This window comes from Dermacentor andersoni, chromosome 4 (assembly GCF_023375885.2).
Source record: "Dermacentor andersoni chromosome 4, qqDerAnde1_hic_scaffold, whole genome shotgun sequence".
NCBI lineage: Eukaryota > Metazoa > Arthropoda > Arachnida > Ixodida > Ixodidae > Dermacentor > Dermacentor andersoni.
In genome coordinates, this window is record NC_092817.1 from 95,728,566 (window position 1) to 95,751,203 (window position 22,638).

Here is a 22,638-nt window from a genome sequence, read left to right on the forward strand (position 1 = left end):
TTTTCTTGAATTTTGATAAATTCCGTGTACAAATTTTAGCATGTCTAGTTTGTCTCTTTTTCGTACATTGTGAAAATCCAAAGACCCTTTTATATCTATACATAATGTGTACACAACAGCTGTACGTTGTGTACACAGCGGTTTAATCAAGCAAATGGTCGAAGCGAAACAGTCTGGCGTGAACTTAACAAGCTTTTAAGACCAGACCGTGAAGATGAGTCGGAAGTTACTGTGGCTGGCAAATTGTTAAGGGGCGAAGAGCTAGCAAACAGCTTTAATGACTACTTTACTTCTCTAGCCTCAAGCAATTTCAACAAAACAGCAATTGAGTTTTTGGGTGTACTATCCAATAAACATTCAGCCTTTTTTGGGCCAACGTCTCCGGAAGAGGTTTTCTTAGTTTTCATGTCCCTGAAAAACAGCAAAGCGTGATATTGATGGGGTGCAAATAACACCCATTAAATTTGTGCTCGATCTTCTGTCACCTGTCCTCACTCATATATTCAATATTGCTTTATCTACTGGAGTCCTTCCCGAAGCAATACAACATGCCAAAGTTACTGTGCTGTTTAAATCGGGGAACAAAAGCGAATTTTCAACTTACAGACCAGTTTCAGTATTACCTGTAATTTCAAAAGGATTAGAAAAAATTATCTGTAAAAGGGTTACATCATTTTGCGAAAATCATTCTATCATATCCAAGCAACAGTTTGGTGACAGTGCTTGCTTTACTGTCACAAAATCAATTCATTCTTAACGGTTTTGAAAATAAAAAGATAACAATAGGAGTTTTTATTGACTATTCTAAAGCGTTAGACCGGATTAACCATTTAATTTTATTTGATAAATTACGACATTATGGGTTTCGCGGCACTCCATTAGCACGTATACAGTCCTATTTAACACATAGAAAGCAGCGCGTCTCAATTAAATTCCACCGATCAACTCTTCAAAGAATGTTGCAAGGAGTTCCGCAAGGCAGCGTTCTTGCTTCAACATTGTTCAACATCTACATAAATGACATCGTTCATATATATATAAGCAAAAAAACACACTTCATAATTTATGCCGACGACAGCAGTTTGTTTTTCCAGTCAACTAGTCTGGCTTACCTTTCGAACCTGGAAAATGACACCCTGAGTAGTTTACTTAATTGGAGTAAAACTAACTCGTTGGAAATAAATAGTACGAAAACAAAAGCTATTCTGTTTGCTCCACCACAGAAAAAAATTGATAGAAACATAATGTTAGCGCTTGGTGCAGAAAGGATAGAGCTTGTAAAAACAGTAAAGACTCTAGGAGTAGTTTTTAATGAGCATTTATTGTGGGATGATCACGTCGCCCGAGTTTCAACGTCTTTGGCCAGGGCTTGTGGCATACTATGCAAATTCAGGAATGTTTGACCCCCTAAAATTAAACTTTTAATCTACAACAGCCTTCTTGCTCCTCATATAAATTATTGCAATCTCGTATGGGGAACCACTTCCTAAACGAATCTTCAGAGACTACTAGTCCTGCAGAAGAAAGCCGTTCGCAATATTGTGAATGCCTCTTACGATGCTAATACAGCTGCAATATTTCGCTCCCTTAATCTGATTCCCGTACAACACTCGTACGAAACAAACCTTGTTTTAAAGTGCAAAAACAGTCTTCTATACAACAACACATTTTTCTTAGATATATGGAAATTAACTTTCCCCACACATGTACCGTACAATATGAGGCAAAAGTATGCTTGGCTACTGCCATTTTCAAGAACAAATTATGGCTTTACTAGATTAGAATATCGCGTACCGAAGTTACTAAACGCCTTACAGAGTGTTGATATAACCCTAAATTATATTTCTAGGCGAACGTTGACAGCGCAACTTTCAGAATACGGCGCATTTGCGTGGAACCGGTGACACAAACGGTTGAGCAATGTGATTAAAATGTCTTATATAACGGTATTTTGCTTATATTTCTTGAGTATACTTTGTACGAAAGCATGTTGCTGTACTAAATTATACCCTTATAAGTGGCTGTATAGGTTACAATGGCAAGTTTCTGAAAAATGAATGTTGTAACAATGTTTAAAGAACAATGTTTCAAGAAAATGCTATAAATGTACTTGTCTTTTTTTCTATTGGTGAATATGCACGCACTTCTTTTTCTTTCTTTTTTTCTCTCTCTCATTGACAAACTAACAGGAAGTTTTTTGGTATGAGTGTGTACATATGCGTATTATATGTGCTCTGAATATATGTATCAATCTGGGCCTGTTGCCAAGAAAAGGGGCAAGGACCTAGTCAAGCTGCTGTTTTGCAGATTTTTGTTCTTGCCCTAGTGTTCTTTTTCTGCTGTAAAAAAAAGAATGCTGAAATAAAATGAAATGAAATGAAATGTGTTAAGATTCATCTGTAACCTTTATAAAGCCCCTGCGTCGCTACAGTCAATACTGTGACATTGTCGTGACGGTGAAGAATCCGGTTGTGGAACAGTGGTGAGTCACAAAGCTAACTCTTTACTGGGCAAACCTGTGCCCACAAAAAAAACAAGAAAAAGATCAGGTAACACTTAGAGCACAACGAAGCGGTGAGCACGATCGCCGATTGTCGAAATCACACCTGCAGGTCATAAGCGTCAGCTATTTTTGCTGGACTCAAGGGAAATTCTAGTGATCGCTGATGCACGCACACCTTCTGGAATGTACAACTATTCGAGTCACGCTAGCAATCTGATTGCAAAAGGTTCGGCGAGAACGCAAGCAACAGATACAATCGGTTACAAGAATCGAGAGTGTGCCACCTGCGCCAAGCTATAACATATAACGTTTGACAGCCTGTGGAAAGCAGTCGCTGGAAAGAGATAAGCCGGTACACGTATCAATAGGTGAGCCAAGGCTTAATTGACTGTTGCTTTCATATGGTTTTGACTAAGAAAAATGGGTCCCCTCGGTTCCCCGTCTTCTCGTTCTTCAATATGTGAGTGGGATTATCGGTGTTGCCTGTGCTGAAACCCATGCGATACATCCGTGTACTTAGATTTAGGTACACGTTAAAAAAACCACAGGTGGTCCAAATTTCCCGAGTCCTACACTACGACGTGCCTCATAATCAGGTCGTGGTTTTGGCACGTAAAACCCATAATTTTTTTAACCCATGTTTCGTGAAGCTATACTGCATACTTGTAAAATTACTACAAAAGACCTCGTATATGTTTGGCTCATCATTCAAAAAATTTAGAATGTCTACGGGCCACAACTACGGTCTGATTACGAGGCAAGCCGCAAAGAGGGTCTCCAGAATAATTTGAACCTCCTGGGGTTTTTAACATGCACCCAATGCAAGGTACACGAGCGTTTTTGATTCCTCCCCCATCGCTTGGAACATCAACTGTCTGAGCGAGCGTGACGGCACAAATTCTGATATGCTGTGCATACGGAAACCTGTTGTTTTGACAAGAACCAACAGCGTTAAAGGAAGGGTGAGATAGGGACAAGACAGTTATGGTTTATATACAGTCATCGTGCTGTCCTGTTGTTTTGTTGCTGTTCGTCTCGTCAAAATAATGCTGCTTCGTGTTAAAATATGTTTTCTTTTTTCAAGTGCCATGAAAGTGCAGGTTGCACAGTAAAGAATATATGCTTTCCAGTGAATTTTAGGGCTAGATTGTGGCTGCAAGTTATTGCAAAATGTCGCATAAGGAAGAACTGACATGCACGCCGCCATACGTACTACCGCCCCACAATATTTTGTTCTAGAAGGCCATGGGAAACTAATATTTCGTAGCGTTCATGGTGCCAACACGGCTTGTCGATAAAGAAGCAAGAGTGCAAGCTATATTATAATGAAACATGCGCGTAATAATTCATGTAAGGAAAGTTGAATTCATCTCCACACATCTCTATCTGATTTCGTTTTGCAACGAATTATAGTTTTTCTCGGCTTGTGTTTCAGATCGATGTTTCACTAGATCATAACTTGTCTTTTTGCTGCAATGTACGAGTGTATAACGCAAGCTAACCCGCTTTGCCTGCGCACGCGAAGAAAACCTGCTCTGCACTTAAATCTGCGTATTTGAGACGATTTGTCGCGTCATAATGTCACCGTGACACAGAGATAAAGCTTTTGTGTGACTGCTGTGCGTTACTTAGTGGTTACGCGAAACAAGACTTTACTTTCACTGCATACGTTTCTGGGACACCTCAAATAATAAAAGCACACAAGAAAGAAAGAAAGAAAGAAAGAAGGAAAGAAAGAAAGAAAGAAAGAAAGGAAGAACGCTTTTATTAAACGGCACGCTACCAGAAACGTCTGAGTAACCACTGGTCTCGGGGACATGTCGTAACTGTGACAAATTACTGTGCACATTTACTAGAAGTTGCAACATGTAAATGAGATTATGCTGCCTCCATTTTAGAAATGCATAGGAAATAAAAGATGGAAAATGTGCCCCTTTAATAAAGGTTGCGAGATTAACAGTGTATCTTTGTTTCTGATCACATCCCTGTGGTTAATAATAATTTTCCATAGCGTGTACTTGAGAGTATCCGAGTACATCATGCAGCGTCAGTTTCTTGTCCTTCCTTTCACACCCGGTGCATCAACTCTCCGGCAACCAACATTTAGTTGCTCGGAGGAAGTAGTTCTAAGAATTTAATATTACTGGTTTCACCTGAACTATACGGCCATGCTTTTGCTAAGCGTGCGCAAGGTTCCCTGTGTTTGCTGTTTTCTGGAGGTGTCCGCTACATACGCATATGAAGATTTAATAATGGCGCATGGAATTTTTTTTATTGAGGAATGATAGATGTGAAGGTTACTATCGCATCCTCTTGTAGAAAAAGTACCGATTTTCACTATGTGCCCACAGGTGTACTGTAAGTTAAAGTATTGGCGTAAATGAAGGTGATCGCCACTGTATTCCCCTTGAAATGTAACATTTGAGGCCATAGAAATTTTCCCATAATACAGAGCTTATGAGATGACAGCTACTGAGCGTATACTGTAGCAGAATATGTGGTGGCGTTCGGCCACCGATAACAAAGCGTCGGCTGCTAGAATGTTTTACAGGGAAAAAGAATTTGGCCATCATCGCCCTCTCATGGAGGAGTAGATACCAACGCAACCAATTATCTGCTCCTTGGCGAGGTTTTGCGTTCTTCTTCAATAACTTTCTGTATGGTTTTTAAAACACCTGTATGTATTTCATCTAAGAAGTTTTGACAGCCTGTCATGCTAGTTGTTTTGTTTTTGTCAGGTTCACTATCACACGTTCCACACGGAGGGAGCATGACCACAGGAAAGTCATTTGCGAGCATGAAGTCGTATGGTTATATCTAAGGGCAAAGAGAAGAAAAAAAAATCGTAGTTTCGCTCGATAGGCGAAGCGTCGATTGCGATAGCAAATTAGAAGACAGCTATGCGAAGTAAGGATATGTTAGCTTTATCGGCCATATAAACTCGTAAACATTCGATTAGTAACTAAATTTACAAGCACGGTGTCGCGCGCGCACGGGCAAACATAAACACGTCTGCCCAATTAGCGCGGACGCTCTGTCAAAACGCTGCGTTAGGAAGAGCGACATCTGCAGCGGGCGAATTGACCTTCGTGCTGCCTTCTCGCTTCGACGCAAGCTAAGCGGCGAGAACACAGCACACACGAAGCTATGAGCCCCCGGCGGACTTACACAGCGCTCAAACCGCACGAGAAAAATACGTATGTCCTACTCTACTGCGTAGGCTGCCATCAAGTTTGTCATTCAGCACTCGCTTTCTCGTGCCACTGCACCAAGTCTTTCAGTATTTTGAGGCTTCAGTAACTCAATTTCTAGGCGCTTCATTTCGAGTGCATCACGCACTACACGCTCACGCTCCTTTTCTTTTTCCGCAATGCTCTCTAGACATTCCTCAAGTTCATCGTCGTTTGCCCCGATCGCTTCCATCACCTCAATGATATCCAGCTTTCCCTTTGATCTGGCAATTTGGAGGCACAACTCTCTGGCCAAGTTGAACAATTCCGACTTCTTCAGTGCCTTCAAGTTCATGGCTGCCCTTAGTGCTGCTAACTCTTCACTCTGCAGCAATTTTGACGTACTCCGAATACCGTGAACGGCTACACAAGGTCACTGCTTTATACTTTTCCCCGAAAACGCGCAAAGCTAGGCGATATCTCAGTAAAGAAAAGGGAGAGAGAGATTTCTTTACAGAAAGGCCGAGAGGTCGGCCTGCGCTATAACTTGCTCTGGCCTGCTACATTACACTGGGGAAAAGGGTCGGGGAGGAAAAGGGCTGGCGAATGATGGTATGAGCAAGAGATGCGTATATACAAGTTCACAGAGTTGTGGCATCTCTAAAGCCGTGCGTTCAGCCCAATTGCTTGGAGAAAGGCTATAGCGGTACTTTAGCGCTGCGCTGTTTGCATTATAGGCCAAGGACCTAAAGAAACTCATTTGATAGCGGCCTCTTATCCACGTTTGCAATAGAAGAGACACGTTGCTGTTGTTATTGCGCGTACGCGGGACACACGCAAAATATATGAGCAAGTGTTTCTGGCACCTTACAGTATTCACACTTTGGGCTAGTATCACTGCAACTTATCAGATGTCTATAACGGTTGGTGAATGCGACACTAAGGCAAATCCGGTGCAACTTGTTTGGCTTCTTTTCAGATTGTGAGGCATATAAAAATTTCATTTCTTGGTCCCATTTGTGTGCTCGCTCGGTCGGCGATCTGGTTGGCTCCAGTGCTCCAACGTACGGTTGCATATTACGCGACGAAGTAGGGCGTTTGTGTCTGTTCGTGAAAACGAAATGCGTACAGTGAACAAAAGCCATGCACTCACCATATGCAGTCATGAATCCTGGCACCTTCCTTCCGAAGTTGTTGTCCGGAGGCGTTGGTTCTTGCCAGGACAAAGCGTAGTCGATCCCACCAGCAGCCAACCAGTTTGCGATTCGGGTGTCCAAGCAGTCATTAAGTTTCCGCAGCTTGTGATGTGCGAGGTGCGGGCAATCTAGAGGTCCGGGGTGACGTCCAAGAGATGAGAAAAAGGATTTAAATAATAATAATAATAATAATAATAATAATAATAATAATAATAATAATAATAATAATAATAATAATAATAATAATAATAATAATAATAATAATAATAATAATAATAATAATAACGAAAATAAGTTTATTCGCACCAAACACACACATGATGCTGGAGACCAGTAGAAAAAGCTGCCGACATGGACAGCTTGATGAAGCCACAGGCCATTACAATATAGCGGCTGCACAGTTACCTGACGCCGTATACATAAATCGTAGTGAGTAGCAAGTACATGTTGAATAGCGAAAATTTTAGGAAGACGATATAGAAGAAAAAAAATAACAAAGCGAATTTCACATCTACGGATAGTTGCAGTGGTAAGAAACAAAGGCTTTAAAGGGGTTCGAAAAAAAAAGTTCAATTCCTTCAAAGTTATGGTATCTAAAGTAAGCTCGTATCCATGTAATGTACTTAATAGACTAGCTAACTTGTTCTGTTATGTTTGTTGTCCGTACGTTGCTTTGTGTGTTTGCACTTTCCAAGGTTCATTATTTCTTGTGGGATACACGGCTTTCCTGCCAGATATAAGCCCGTTGCTGTAGAAAGAACGTGAATTTTTTTTAGTTCTTGCTTATTAAATTTTACGAACTTTATAGTCATAGATCCTAGTGACTTGTAAAATATCGTATTTGCGGGACAAAGAAGAAGTGCAGGTGTAATTGGAAACACCATCTATAGCTCGTAAAAAAGTTTTTGTAATATGGTGTAATTTCTGGAGGTTAATTTGTGTCGTTGTTCCCCATACCATATGACAATAGTTTAGCCTAGATAGAAACAAGGCGCTATAATCTTCATAATGCTATGTGGTAGGACACTGCTGTTTCGGCGAATTAGTCCAACCAAATGCGGCAGCTTAGCTTGCACGGTGTGAATATGTGTATTCCATAGCATACCTTCATCAAAAATTATTCCTAACGTTAAAGTTTGGTACAATATCCCCTGTGTATGCAATTATTTATTGTAACACCTTTGTAGCTGGTGTGAAAAAGTAGTGCTTTGGACTTCCAGAAGTTTATTCTTAAATGGTTTTGTTTAGCGAAATCTTGTAATGCTAATAGTAACAGGTTTCCTTCAATAATTAGTTAAGTATATGATTCTCTTGTTAAAGAATGCTGGCATCATCAGCGTAAACAATTAATTTAGCAGATTTGCTTATGAATATATCATTTATATAAATATTAAATAAAAACGGCCCGAGAATGCTACCCTGAGGTACACCGGACGTAAGCGGCAACTTGTCCGAGTAGTTACTACTTACGCTAACGATTTTTGAGTTTGATACTGAAGGTAAGATTTGATTAGGGATGCAGCTTTTCCTAGATAAACGCAACGTTTGTTTATTTATTAGTAATTAATGATTAAGGCTGTAAAATGCCTTCGAAAAATCCATATAAAGTACTGAGAACTAGTTTGCCTTCTTCAAGTTTTGTTAAAAAGTTTTCTTTTTGTGTGGAGGAGGAGGAAGGAGGAGGAGGAAAAAACTTTATCTTGTCCTGTACAAGGTGTTGCCACCCGCCTGGCTAGTCCCATGTTGGGACCGGGAGGTCAAGCCTCCTAGCCCTATCACGGGCGTACTGGACAGCCAGGACTTGAGGGATATGATCTGGAGATCTTATCATTCCTAAAAACCGATTCCGGGAAATGCCAGGGCCGAGCAACCCACACTCCCAGAGCATATGTTCAAGCGTGCATATCTCCTTTTGGCATGCTTTGCATATAATATTCATGTCTGCAATGTCATACCATTCCTTTATTTGTGCAGGTGAATAATAAGACTCTGTTTGTAATTGCCTAAGTGTAACTGCTTGTGCTCTGTTTAGTCTATAGTGAGGGGGTGGAAACTCCCTCCTTCCCATGTAATAATGTTTTGTAATTTCATTGTATGTAATGAGGGTATCTCTCTGTAAGTTCTCCAATCCAGCAGAATCAAAACCATATGTAGAAGCGGCCCGGTCTGTAAGGTCGCGGGCGACGCTGTTGGCCGATTCATTTGGATTGACAGGAATACCATCAAGTGAACCAAGGTGCGCCGGGAACCAATAAATGAAACGCGTAACATTTGTTTGCCTTTTGTTAATTATTTTCGCAGCCTGTGGGGCAATTTTTCCCCTATTGAAAGCTCTAATAGCTGTTTTCGAGTCGCTATAAATTTCTGTAAATCTATCGTCTGTTAGTGCCAATGCAATGGCAACTTGTTCAGCGACTTCAGGTTTGCTAGTGTAGACCGTGGCGCAGTTGGTGCAATTGCCCTGATGATCCACTACTGCCGCCGCGAACTTAGTTCGATCGTTGTAAGCAGCCGAATCAACAAAGCAGGCTCCTCTGCCCCCTTTATCCATTTTCTTGATTAACGCCCTGGCTCGCGCAACTCTCCTGTTGATGTTATGTTTTGGGTGCATATTCCTGGGTAGCGGTGCGACAATTATGTTGTCTGCGAATTCTTGATTAACTTTAGTGTACTGTGCTGGATCCGTAATCGGGTTGATCATAATCTTGTCCAGGATTGATGTTCCCGTGCTGGTTGTAGATAGTCTCGCTATTTGTGATGTTTCTTGAGCCTCCGCGATCTCCATGGTCGTGTTGTGTATTCCTAACTTGAGCAATTTTGCAGTGCTGGTTCGAATTGGGAGCCCCAATGCGCTTTTAACAACTTTCTTGATCGCTGAGTCAAGCTTCTTGAGTTGAACCTGTGTCCAGTTGTACATGGCAGCGGCGTATGAAATATGACAGAGCACGAAAGAGTTGATTAAACTGATGAGGTTATCTTCTTTCATGCCCTTGTGTCTTCCTGCCAGGCGTCTGATCATCCTGCACGCGTTATCCGTTTTAAGGGTGATTTTCTTGACCTCCGTATGGTTTCCACCGTTTGCGTCAATGAAAAAGCCTAGTACCCTGATCACGGTGACTCTGGGTATATTGGCACCATTTTCTGTATGTAGGTGTATATTGCTTTCCGATAGAGGTTTCCAGCCTTTAGGCCTGCCCCCTTTTTCACGTCTATAAAGTAGCAACTCCGATTTATGTGGGGAGCACCTGAGTCCAGTGGGTCTCAGGTATTCTTCCACCGTCTTGATCGCTTCAGTCAGTGCGTCCTGTATGTGCCCTTCACTGCCACCAGCACACCATACAGTGAGATCATCAGCATAAATGGTATGGTCAATGCCCTTAATGTTGCCCAGCTTTCTGGACAGACCAATCATGCACAGGTTGAAAAGGACGGGAGAGATCACCGATCCTTGGGGGGTTCCTCGATCTCCGAGCTGAACCACTTCCGAGTTTGTGTCTCCGACCTTTATCATCGCCGTGCGTGCTTCAAGAAAGGATTTGATGTATTTAAACATCCTCAACCCGAGTCCAATGTCTTCTATTGTTTTGAGGATGTACTCATGCTTGATGCTGTCGAACGCTTTTTCCAAGTCTAATCCCAGTATGGCCTTAGTATTTCTGGAATATCCGTCGAGTATGTGGTGTTTAATTTGCTTCATGGCATCCTGCGTGGAAAGTGCGGACCTAAAACCCAGCATGTTGTGGGTGTATATATTATTATCCTCTAAGTGGTCCTTTAGCCTGTTGAGGATTGCGTGTTCAGCGACCTTCCCCACGCATGATGTAAGTGATATTGGCCTTAAGTTGTCCAAGCTTGGAGGTTTACCCAGTTTCGGTATTAGTATAACTTGTGAAGTTTTCCATTCTTCTGGTACTTCGCTTGAGATCCATGCTTCATTGATGAAGTCTGTCAGCGATTCAATTGACGGCTCATCGAGATTCCTAAGTGATCTGTTTGTTACTCCATCAGGACCGGGGGCTGACTTTCGATTTAGTTCACTTAACACCCTCCGGATTTCGGATGTGCTGAAGGGTTGGTCGAGTTCAGGTTGAGCGGCTCCCCTGTATTCTGATTGAAGTGGCTGGTCCTGCTCATTTCTAACTGGTAGGTATTTGTCAATTAGTTGTTTGGTTACTGTTTCGATGGGCTGATCCTTAAGGGCTATGTGTATAGCTCGGGCAAGGCTGTGTCTCTGGTTGGATTTAGTGCCTTTTTCATCCAGCAGATGCTTGATCAAGTTCCACGCCTTGCCGTTCCTTATTTGCCCATCGATTGACTCACAAAACTCGTCCCACTGTTGCTGGCAGAGGGTGTTACAGTATTGTTCGATTTGTTTATTAAGTTCTGCGATTCTTTTTCTCAGTCTACGATTTAGTCTTTGGGCCCGCCACCTTCGGGTTATGGCTTCCTTGGCTTCTATTAAGTGGGCAAGTTTCGAGTCCATTGCCTCTACATTAGTGTCTGTAACAATTCTTTTGGACGCTGTTTTAATGTCCCTTCTGATGCCCTCACACCAGTCTCTGAGATTGAGTTTGGTGGTTTCTTTTCCGCTTTGGGCTCTTAACTTACGAAAAAGGTCCCAATCTACGACCTCGAATTCTCGAGTTCGGCCTTTCTCTACTTCCAGTTTGACTTCTATTACGTAATGATCGCTGCCAAAATTCATGTTTGTGTTAGTTTGTGTTTTTGTGTAAGTAATGCATATTACCCTTGCGGTACCCGAATTGTGAGCCTGACAAAATACTGTGCTTGTTTTCAGAAGCCGTAAGTCGTTATGCAATAACTTCTTCTAGAGTTTTGGAACATATGGGAAGTATTGATCGCGGTCCATAATTTCCAAGGTCGTTTTTGTCACCTTTTTTTTTGGTACAAGACAGTTACACGTAGGATTTGCATATGATTCATGATTACACCCTGGTTAAGCCATAAATTAAACATACGAACTAAACACGGAGCCGGAAATTGTATACAGCTTTTGATGGGTTTAACTTGAAAGCCATCAATGCCTTTCGCATAACTGTTTCTTAAGCTTAAAAAAATTCAGATTACTTCATTTTCAGACATTGGAATAAGAAAAACTGAATGTTGGTTAAGAGGAAGGACATTAATGTGGTTTTCACACTTAACATTGCTACCTACCAAAACAAAGTGCTTATTAAAGCATCAGCAAGGTCCTTGCCTGTAAACTCTGAATTATTGATAATAAGCTTGTTTATTCGTGGTGGACAAGCGTTGTACTTTAACACGAAGTTAAGTCTTTCCCCCGTTTTATACATAGATCCAGTAATGTCGCCTAGCCTTTATGACGTCTTTATCAACGACTTCGATAAGTTTCGCATGGCTTTGAGAAAGTCTTGATCCTTGTTTCTGATGAAGTCGTTAAATAACCAATATTTATATGTAATTCATTTTGATAGTTGAGAAGTCATCCGTCGTTTTCGCGTTTTTTTATATGGTTTAGAGCAAACATGAGGAAAGCAAGCTTCGTAAATCGGCTTTAGTATTCTAATAAATTCTTCGTAAGCATTATTTGCATGCTTGCTGTGACATACTGCGTCCAAGGAGGTTTCAACAATTTTGTTATAAACAATGGAAATGTGTTCCGTGATGTGTTGCATAAAATTAGTCGAGCACGTGTTTTTAGGTCGCACAGTGCGCTTGGAACAAAGAAATATAGGTAAATGATCGCTGATGTTAAATGTGAAAACACCAGTTTTAATGCCATCAGTGCTTAAGTTTGCGAAAAATATGCCAATTAAAGATGATCAGCTTTCAGTCACTCTCAGGAAGTTTTATTAGATTATGGCAATCATAACAACACAACAAAACGTCCAGATTGATCCTAGTTACATCACTACTGCTCATATTTATGTTAATGTCATCCCCACAGATGAGGGTGAAATTATTGTCTTTGATGAAACCAAGGAAGCTTTCTAAGTAAGAAAAGAATGGCAAAACAGCTGCACTTGGAGGATGATAACAAACAGCAAGCACTGTATTTTGCACTTTCCCTGATAAAAATTAATAATCATTTGCAATTAAGGGAAACTTTGGCAGTAATTAACATTCAACAGTATTCTTCACTAGCATGCAAATGCCTCCGCCACGACTAATTTGTCGATTTAAATAAAACATGTTGGCCGGAACCCCAAAAAAATGATGCGTCGTCTGTCGACCACGTGTCAGTTAACATAACATCAAATGTATTTTGGAATTGCTCTAAGAAAATTCGGAGTTCTGTCTCTTTGCTTCTAATTGAGCGGATATTCAGACGGGAGCATTTTAAGGATTTGAAGAACGATTTTCCGGCGTAGTTCTAGAAGAAGTGCGTTAGAACGTACGATTGGTTATCGTTGTATGCCACTGAAAAGCAGACGAGACAGTTTTCAACTTACACAAGTTTATCGCGATCACTGGCAGTTATCGCCCGTGCAGCCTGCAGACCATTAGACTTGCGCACGAAAAGGCAGTTGTTTCTATGCCAAACATACTTGTAGTTCTTGCTGTTGGCCCACGATTTCGTCTCGAGAAGAAAGGCACGGGTTCTTTTTGTGAGGTTTTAGGCAGGAAAGAAACAATCGTTAGAACTGCGCAGCCTCTTTCTAGTTTTCCACCACGTGTCCCTAACGGACTGTTGAACAAAACGGCAGATTAAGCCCGGTATTTTGCCCTTCTTCGCTGGCAGGCGGTGAAGCGCCACGACATATTTTTTTCCAAGAGTGTTGTCACATTACTACGTGCAGCGACCGCGTTCATGTTGCCCAGCAAGTCTTCATTTTCGGCTTGCTGAATAGCACGAAATTCTAGGTTAGGACGCCGACTTCTCCATTCGACATCGTCCACGTAAATTTAAGTCCTGATTTCATCGCCTTGCGCCTCAAATTATTCCACTCTCTCCTTTAATTCGCTTACTTCTTTCTCATTTTTGTCTGTGTGTTGAAGGAGTGCTTGGTACTGCGCACTGATGAACTGAATAAAGTCCTCAATGCCGTCAACTGTATCTTTCAAAGGCGAAAGGTATTCTAGCTTGTCATTGATTGCCTTCAGCAACTAACGTATTTCACCCGCCTCTAAGTCATTTGTGCCTTTGTCCTCTGGTTTCTGATGAGAATTTGATTTTCTGCACACCGCACAACGCCACGCTTTTCGACAAACGTCTTCTTTTGATTTTAGCATCGAATCTAAAATTCCAGCACATTTTCCAGGTTGAAGATTTAAGGAGCAATTGCTGCACTGTATAATAGACTACGGTACATTTGACTCTTCTTGGCGGCCGCGGCGGCAGCAGCAGCAGCAGATGTCAGCGCGGAAAGGACAGCGTCGATGTCAGCGTCGAATGACGGTCGTGCCGGTATCTTGAGAAATGTCGCCCTTTGCAGATGGCAGCGAAAAGCAAGAAAAATCTTGATTACAGTCCTTGGAGATGACGTCACACCTTCAGATTCCGCAAAGTTCAGGATATCGTCTAACAGGCGGTCATCTCGTGTTGCTGCAGCTGCCAAAGTGGAGGCACGGTCCGCACAGTGCTTAGTTTTACACTGTAGCCGGCCGATTTCAGCGCCGAAAGGAAAGCGTCGATGTCAGCACCGAATGACGGTGGTGCCGGTATTTTAAGAAATGTCGCCCTTCGCAGATGGCAGCGAAAAGCGAATCTTGATCGCAGGCCTTGGCAATGACGTCCCACCTTCAGATGATGAGAGTTTACAACATGGCATCAACGTCACATCCGTGATGAGAGTTTACATGTGCTAGCACGAGTCCGAGTACTGGTACGAGCATAAGTAGGAGCACACGTACGAGTCGGAGCACACTCTCACAGCACTCAAGATCTACTTTTTACGCACACCTTTTTTTCCTTTCTCTCATCGGGGAAATTCACTGTTCTTCTTGGACAACCCCAATTGTAACGTTGAACCGTTCGAAAGATCCCGCCCATGACCAGGGTTGCCGGATTGGGCTATTAGTAGCCAAATTGCGCTACTTTTGTCCGAGTTGGCGTCAGAAATTTCCTTTTGTCTATGTGGCTATTTTTTGGCAACATATGTTTCTTGTGTAAAAAAAAAAGCAAATATAGTTAAGCACAAATGAAAAGCACCCTGGAATGAAAATGGAGAAGACAGCAGGTTAAAGAAATCGCGCCTGCTACAAAATCAAAATTTGCAGGTTCTATGTTCGAGAACACATATGCATGTGAAAAGGTCAAGGATCGCGGCGTATTGATAATTTTAATTAAGAAAGCTGGCCTCAGGAAACACGTCTCCATCCGCGAACTAACGCTACCATGCAGCGCGCGCGCGCCAGCGAACATAAACTGTTGCTTTCTGCACATGTGAGCTTTCGGCGTTCTACGTTTTAAGCATGAGATGCTTTTATCTTCCGTTGACGGTGCGCCGCGGGTGACCTCGGCGCCACAACGGAGGGAGAACACCGAGCTGAACCTAACCGAAATTTGCTGAATTTTCTGCCTGCGTGGCCATTTCGCTCGAACCCTTCCTGCCCAAACTGCCCCTGCTCCAACACCAACGTAGAACGTATCCTCTTCCGTTTCCCCACAGCACCACAGCCCCGCGTTCCCTACACAACTCCAAACCCTCCTCCTGTCTTCGCTATCACTCACTACCTGTATCATATGCCGCCGTCGCATGAGTGTTCAGCCAGGTCTCGCTCAATAAAATCGACCTTCGAAATATGATGTCGAACGAGACATTCGTAGCGCTCCTCCACGTGAAGTTTGGCCTGGCCAGGAACGGAGGCTGCTGCAAGGATTTTATACCGGGCCAAGAATATTTGTCCCGTTTCAGCTCTGACATTCTGTACGGTCCAAGCAGTTCCACTTCTCAATAAGCTCGTGATGCTTAATCACAGCACACTTTTTTATGTCTATAGATTTTGTACCAACCGCCATCTATTGTGTTAGGCATTATCTTGCAATTTTTTGTAGTTATTCGTTTAGTGCATTGCGTGGTTTTAGGCGACATTATCATGAGCTGTAAGTAATAATATTGAACGCCTGAATGCATACCATTGCTTAACGTGTTTACTGCGCGGTGCTATTTGTGTGTTGTTCTTTTCATGATTTTTCGGTGCTCTGGGAAAAATAAAACAGTGCATTTGCAATGAAGACCGCATTTGCCTTATTATGAATTTGTCTGCCCGCCTGCGTTTCTGCACTTCTTGTGCTTGCGCAGCATATATTTTCCGTGCTGCATGGTCTCCGTGACGATGAGCGCCGAGGTAATGCGTGGTCATGCGTGAAAAAACTGATATGTAGGTATTCTTCCCGAAAATTAATTCAGTATGCTTAAGAAAGGACTTCACAAAGAGACAAAGCTTTTTGGCTACATTTGGGCTACTGCGGAGGCCAATTTGGCCACCTGTGGTTGGAGCAATCTGGCAACCCTGCCCATGACGTCGCATCGTCCAGCCTGGCTCCGCCTCCAATGTTGCACGTTTGCCCCCGCATACGTGGCAAGGATGTGGCAAGCAGGGAACTTGATGTCGAAGTCGTTCCCGCGGAAATCCCCGGCATTGGCCCCTTTGATCAATTAGAGAGCCATTCGTGAGGGTCCGCTTGACAGGGTAAGGCTTCAGTAGAGTGGCATTCACGGTAGTTGTTCCTTCTAGTTGTTGCTGTGGTCGCCTCGAAGTGAGCGCCTTTATTTGCGCGTCACCGTCTATGTCGGGTCCATGTCTCGTCCAGGCGGGCGCTCGTCTCACCCGTCAGCTTCGGTTGCGCTGATTTAGTAGCCAGCTCCCTAGTCCTGAGGAAATGACGATACAGCGTGAAGGGCCTTTCATAATTGCACGCCTGCCGGTGAGGCATTGATCGCCGAGAAGGGACGCCGGGTAAACGTCAATCGCAACACCTTGCAGCTAACGCCCATCCACTTTGACCGGCGCTGCTTCGCTTTTAAATATGTTAGGTGGCTTCTTTCGTAACAATCGAAAAAAGAAAAATCATACTCAAAAGCTAGTAAAACTTTAGCTTTGTCCGATTCCAAGCAGCCCACTGAGGGAATTTCAGATTGCAAAAACTGCCGCGGGAAGGGATTTTCGTCGACAGAGGCAGCGGAATTGCATCAGCGGTGCAGCGCTAACTCGCTGCTTTTATTATTCCCCAGTGCTTTGGTTACTTCGTTGGCTAGTATGCACATTTCATCAACGAATTCGTAATTAATGTTCTTGATGGGACCTTCACGGTACCAATTCGGCAATGTAGTGTGTGTTTATCGGTAGCAAGATGACTACAATGTGTGCCGGCATCGGGCAGTGCGGAGTCGTTTGAGATATTCACTAAGGACATATGTCTGTTATTAAGGTACGGAAACAGTATTACGGCAAGGGTAGAAGTATAAAAAACTACAAGAAGCGATGGTGACATCGCACTCATCAACAAAACGAAGCAGCTGCTTAACACGAGCTTCGTATAGCTTCCACTTCGTATAGCTGGGCTTCGCTGCGCTTCTCAGCGGGACGCGCTGGGCGCGTATATATGCCGACTGGTTTGTCCCAAACGCCGGTAACATTGTGCACATGTCTTCCCTCATACAGACCTGCGCCTTTCCTGCAGCTGTCACCGCTGAAGCTGCGGCATGGCACGGCCTGCCACCCGAACAAAGGGAAAATCGCAGCCGCGAACACTTCAGCCATTCTTGCTGCAAGGTGTTGCCGTTTGCTATTACATCCCGAGTGTACCTTCGAAAGCGTCCGCTAGGTGGTTCTCACTGGTGCCTCTACAGGCGGTGCACTACGCGTGTACTATGCTGTTGTTTGTGCAGTGGCTGCACGAGCTGTGAACGGGAGCTTGTGACCAAAGAGGATCTTATTTTATTCGCCTGAAACATGAAATAAAATAATGAAGCACAGAGCTCTATGGTGATACAATAGGTACGAGGTGCTCCGCAGTATGTGAAAATTTGTAATCGTTCCAGGACTTACATTTGGAAATACAGTTGTTTGCTTGAGGTCAGGGGTACAATCGGGAATCGATGGTAACCAAAGGTCATTGGGACGCCTTACAGTGGACGCTCACGGGAAGATTACAAGTGAAGCTGCGCAGGGTGGTATGGGCTGGACAAGTTTTGAAGTGAGGGTAGCTCAAAGTAAAATTGATTATGAAGGAGGACTGAGGAGTATGGAGAGAAGTAAACGGGCTGGGAAAGTATTCAGATATTTGTACAGGAAGAACATTGAGTCACAGTCGAGGAAAAGGACTAGGAAGCTTACCAGGAAGAATGCGACCGGTATGGTAAGCAACATGGCAACAAAGAACGTCAAGCGGAAAGTCAGAGAGACTGACAATCTCATGAGTGGCGGCAATGGAGAACAAACTTGCTACGAGTAACTCCTTAAGAGGAAAAAACGAAATTAGGAAAGAAACGATTTATGATAACTCAAAGAGAAGCTCTCCACTTTTCAAAGCGAGATCAGGATGCCTTAGAACACGCTCTTATAAATCAAGATACAACAAGGAAGGAAAAGCATGTGCTTGTTGCAGTAAAGCTAGGGAAACGATGGAATGTGTTTTTAAGGATGTGAAGATATCTACCTGCCCAGCAGTCAAATTAGACACCTCTGGCCTCCTTGAAGCCCTTGGGTTCAGCGATAGCAGCGGGAAAGGAAACATGTCTGCAGCGGAGATTAATAAGAGACGATTGGAAGATTGGTGGAAGAAAAGTAAGGAAACGAGAAGCAACGGAGGCATACAAAAACAAAGTTCCCGATAGGGGTTCAGAAAGTTTGGTGATGAGAATTCTTCGTGTTTCTTTCTTTGAAAGTAGGTAGGACATTAAGCAATATAGTAAGAAGCGCTTAGTGGCGCAACTCACAGCCCCGTTCCAAAGGCGAACGCAGCGTACCGGAGCTTGTGATCAAAGAGGAGCTTATTTTGTTCGCCTGCTATAGTTTGGCGCAAAAAGTCGGCAGCTACAGGGAACTCGCACAAAACTGCCAGTCTTGAATAGGTCAACAGTACACTTGAAGTCTGGCGTTTGTGTTATTTTGTTTGAGTGCTTTCTTTGTCTAGATCATTTTTTATCGCCTTGTTGCCTCCATAATAATTCATACCAGCCAGATACTAGACCAGGCTACTGTCTTTACTGGTTTAAATCCACAGTTTGTCTTACTTGCTGCTTCACACATTCCACGTAGGTAAAATTTCAATGGCACTATGGCGAAAAACAATTTTATCATATACCGATAGGCTTAGTATCGTAGATGAAGAATATGCATCAAAGTGGCTTGTCGCACAAAAATGAAATCTTTCGACTCGTTCCGTAATACGATAGTGGAACCGGCTCGCTTTAGCGCGTCAGCAATTCTGGATGGGCGCTGCGAATGCATGCATTCGGGTGCATCGCGCGGTGGGTGACTAAGGGCGCCACACGTGGCGCTTTTGCGCCGGGAACAAAAGGACGACGGATGCGTGAGATGGGAGGCCGCGGATGTTGGGAGCAGGCAGGGCAAGGCAAAGCAAGCATGGAATTAAGAGCGCTCTTCGGGAGGGTAAGTACAGGAGTGAGTAGGAAGCGTGGCACGTGCGATTGAGCGGCGGTGCACGGGGAAGGCTGTGATTGAGGGCTCGGGTGGGGTGCGTGTTTGCAGCACGGGCGAGGAGCAGAGTGAGAGGGCGCTTCAAGCGGCGAGGGGAGGTAAGTGGCGACATCTTGCGGTGGCGGCGCCCGCTCCTAATCGCCCGATTTATTGTTGCGAGCCGCCGCTCTTATATGTATGGAAAAGTGTATATAGCGAAGGGGGCCTGGCGGGCGTCATTTCCCCATGGTTTCACTATTCTCAACGCTGCCTTTATGACGTTTTAGGGTGCGACGCGAAAAAGAGAAAGAAGCACGAAGTGTTGTCTACGTGACGGAGGCATGCTGTTTAGTATTTTCTTTTATTATTATTGTTTCGGACGGGCTTGTTCGCTTGCCGCTTGTTACTGTGTCGCGCGACGTTGAGGGCTCGTGGGCCTTTTCTTGGTCCGGTTTTCGGATGCGTTCTCTGACCAGCGAGCTAGTTTAATGCTTTTATGACGAGTGGAGTCAGTCACGAAAGTGCTGCATAGTCTGGGTTTCAATTATGAGAGAAGCTGGTGTGCCGGGCTGTCTGGGCGTCAGATGGTGCCAGGCGGCACGTTGCTTCCGCGATCTGCAGCAGCCGGCGGTGACGTCACTGCGCCTGTGATGTGCGTGCACGCTTTCCGTTGCTTCTCCCATTTCATGCCATACTAGGTCGGCCTACTCTGATTTCCAATTTTGTGTTTAGGTATTCAACGCAAAATAACTACATCGCTTTAACGACATAAACAACCTTTCGCTTTAACGGGACAGAATCGTTGGAACAAAGTTTGTCATCATGTTTTCCTGTCAGTGCAGTCTGATGACGTGCTACTGGTTATATTAAATATAAACTATATTAGTGATTATGAAAATGTCAAGCGAAGCTTCAATGTGAAGTACTTGACAAAAGAGAACCGAAGCTTATGGATAAGCGGAGATAAGTGCCGCATAGTAGGTTACTCTCTCAGAGTTTTCCGATTGTATAAGTTTGTGGTGCAGGACGTAACTTTTCTGTTTTCCTTTTTTTGCTGATCCACAAGTTTCTTAATAGTGTGGACGCAAACATTAAGCTAGAGGTAATGAAAGCATAGAAGAAATTATTCGTAATTCTTTAATTGAAGTGCAGTAATGAGAAGCTTACAGCAAATGGAAATGGAATAAAAAAACCAACTTTCAGCCGGTGGGATCCGAAGGCGCAAACCGCAATAGTTGTGGCTGACTAAACTCATGCTTCTCAGTTATTAATGGTTATCCTTAATCCAAAGTACCCGTCACGGCATCTCTCACACAGCGGCACTGGGATGTAAAATTCAATAATTGAAACTAACCATCTTTTATGTGTTTGTCTGCTACTCGAGCATTGACAACGGTGACTTCATAATGTAACGACACGAACGTTGAGGCCGTTTAGGGTGAAACCTCCTTATCAGCTGTCCACAAGCTTACCATTTTAGCTAAGGCCCCAATGAAAATAATGATTAAATCTAGCTAGCCTCGTTGATTTGCGTCAATCTGATATATCGCACTCACCTGTCGTTCAAAAACGACCACATTACACACTTGCACCAATTATTTTCTTCCAGATGTGCTGCTGTCTGTCCTGCTTGCTGCGGCTGCCCATGCAAGAGGGAGCTTACGCATTCTACATATTCTGCAGAGATATCTTGTAGATGGCATCGCCTACATATGAGTTGTTTTGGTTGTGTGTACTATGTCCACATTTAGGTGTGTTTAGACAAAACTCGTTAACAAGCTTGCGTCTATTGGCCTTCAAAAGGTTTTATTAGTCAACAAAGAGCGCAAGGCAATAGACCACAGATACTGGAGAAGTATGGGAGAGGCGTATGGAATAGACCACAGCTGGAGAAGTATGGAATAGACCAAAGCTGGAGAAGTATGGGAGAGGCCTTTGCCCTGCAGTGGGCGTAACTAGGCTGATGATGATGATGACTCAATACGGCAATTATAAACTTCATAGGAATACTTCATAGGGTACCTAATTAATTTCGCTTCAACAGGATTTGATGGTCTTGGTGATTTGAGAGTGTTTAGTGATAACGAGGTGGCCTTCTGCGCCAGGCCACCTCCTTATCACCAAACACAAAACTGGCGTCACCACCATCACTGGGGATTGACCTAATGCACCTGCGGCAACATGTAATCGACAGCAAGACGCGACAGCAAGTTAGCCGCCAGGGTAGCTTATAGTGGCTATGTCATAGCGTTGCTAACATCGAGGTTGCGGATTCGATTCCAACGGCGACGGCCGCATTTCAATTAGGGCGAAGTGCAGAAAAATATTCAGCCCCTCGAGTTCGTATCTATATAGAGTGAAACTTTGTGTGAGTGCACAAAAAGTCGGAACACAAGTTCGTGTTTGTTGAATGTTCTCACAAAATGACACGGAAGGCGTCATTCAGGCATTGCAGAGAGGCTAATGCAATACTGCTGCCGCTGCTATTGATGCGAGCGCCATCTGGTGTGGGTACAAGGAACTCAGCGGCGCACGCGGCGCGCATCCTCGGCTGCGATTGGTCGGCCTGCTCGGCTAGAAAACCTACGGCCACGCCACAGCCCCCGCGGTCACGATAAGCCGGCAATGTTCGCAAAGAAAAGCATTGCTTTTAAAACGCCGGTGTACTTCGGTTCAAGTGCACGTCAAACAAGTGGTCAGGTCGTCGCTAACGCGCTGCATTCGCTGCTCGCTACGACGACTTCATTTATACAGAGCAACGCCAAATTATTTTTGGGATGTAAGAGGCGGCAACGAGGCTGAGATGATTTGGGCTAAAGGAGGGCATATGACTGTCACGCATCGCGCGCTCGACACGTGCCGTCAGTGATTTTATTACAGCGCAAGGACCAATGCTTTTGTATATCGTTAAAATACGCATAACAACTTCGCTACAGCAACGGAATAGCTTCTATAGAGGATACGTACGCCGCACGCGTACATGCAAACACGTAGTGACCTTTCAGGCGACGCGAAACGCCGTCCACACTATGCGTGGCTCAGCCATTGTGCTCCAGGCGGCGACATCACTCGATCTCGCGGCCATGTGTGCGCGTCATACGCCATAGCAGACAATGCTATAGCGTGCGAAGACGAAGTTCTGCGCATATATCTATAGAAATGAAGTTGTTCTCGGGGAGACGGCGACAAACGCTGTGAG

At 43.8% G+C, this 22,638-nt stretch overlaps 1 long non-coding RNA gene across 1 annotated transcript in view; it reads right to left on the reverse strand.

Moving 5' to 3' along the window:
* The window catches only part of LOC129386277 (uncharacterized), a 39,661-nt gene that overhangs the window by 14,827 nt on the left and 2,196 nt on the right, over positions 1 to 22,638 (reverse strand). Inside the window, exon 2 of the long non-coding RNA XR_008613728.1 lies at positions 6,827 to 6,997. This is a non-coding gene — a long non-coding RNA (uncharacterized lncRNA). The remainder of the gene's footprint in view (positions 1 to 6,826; positions 6,998 to 22,638) is intronic.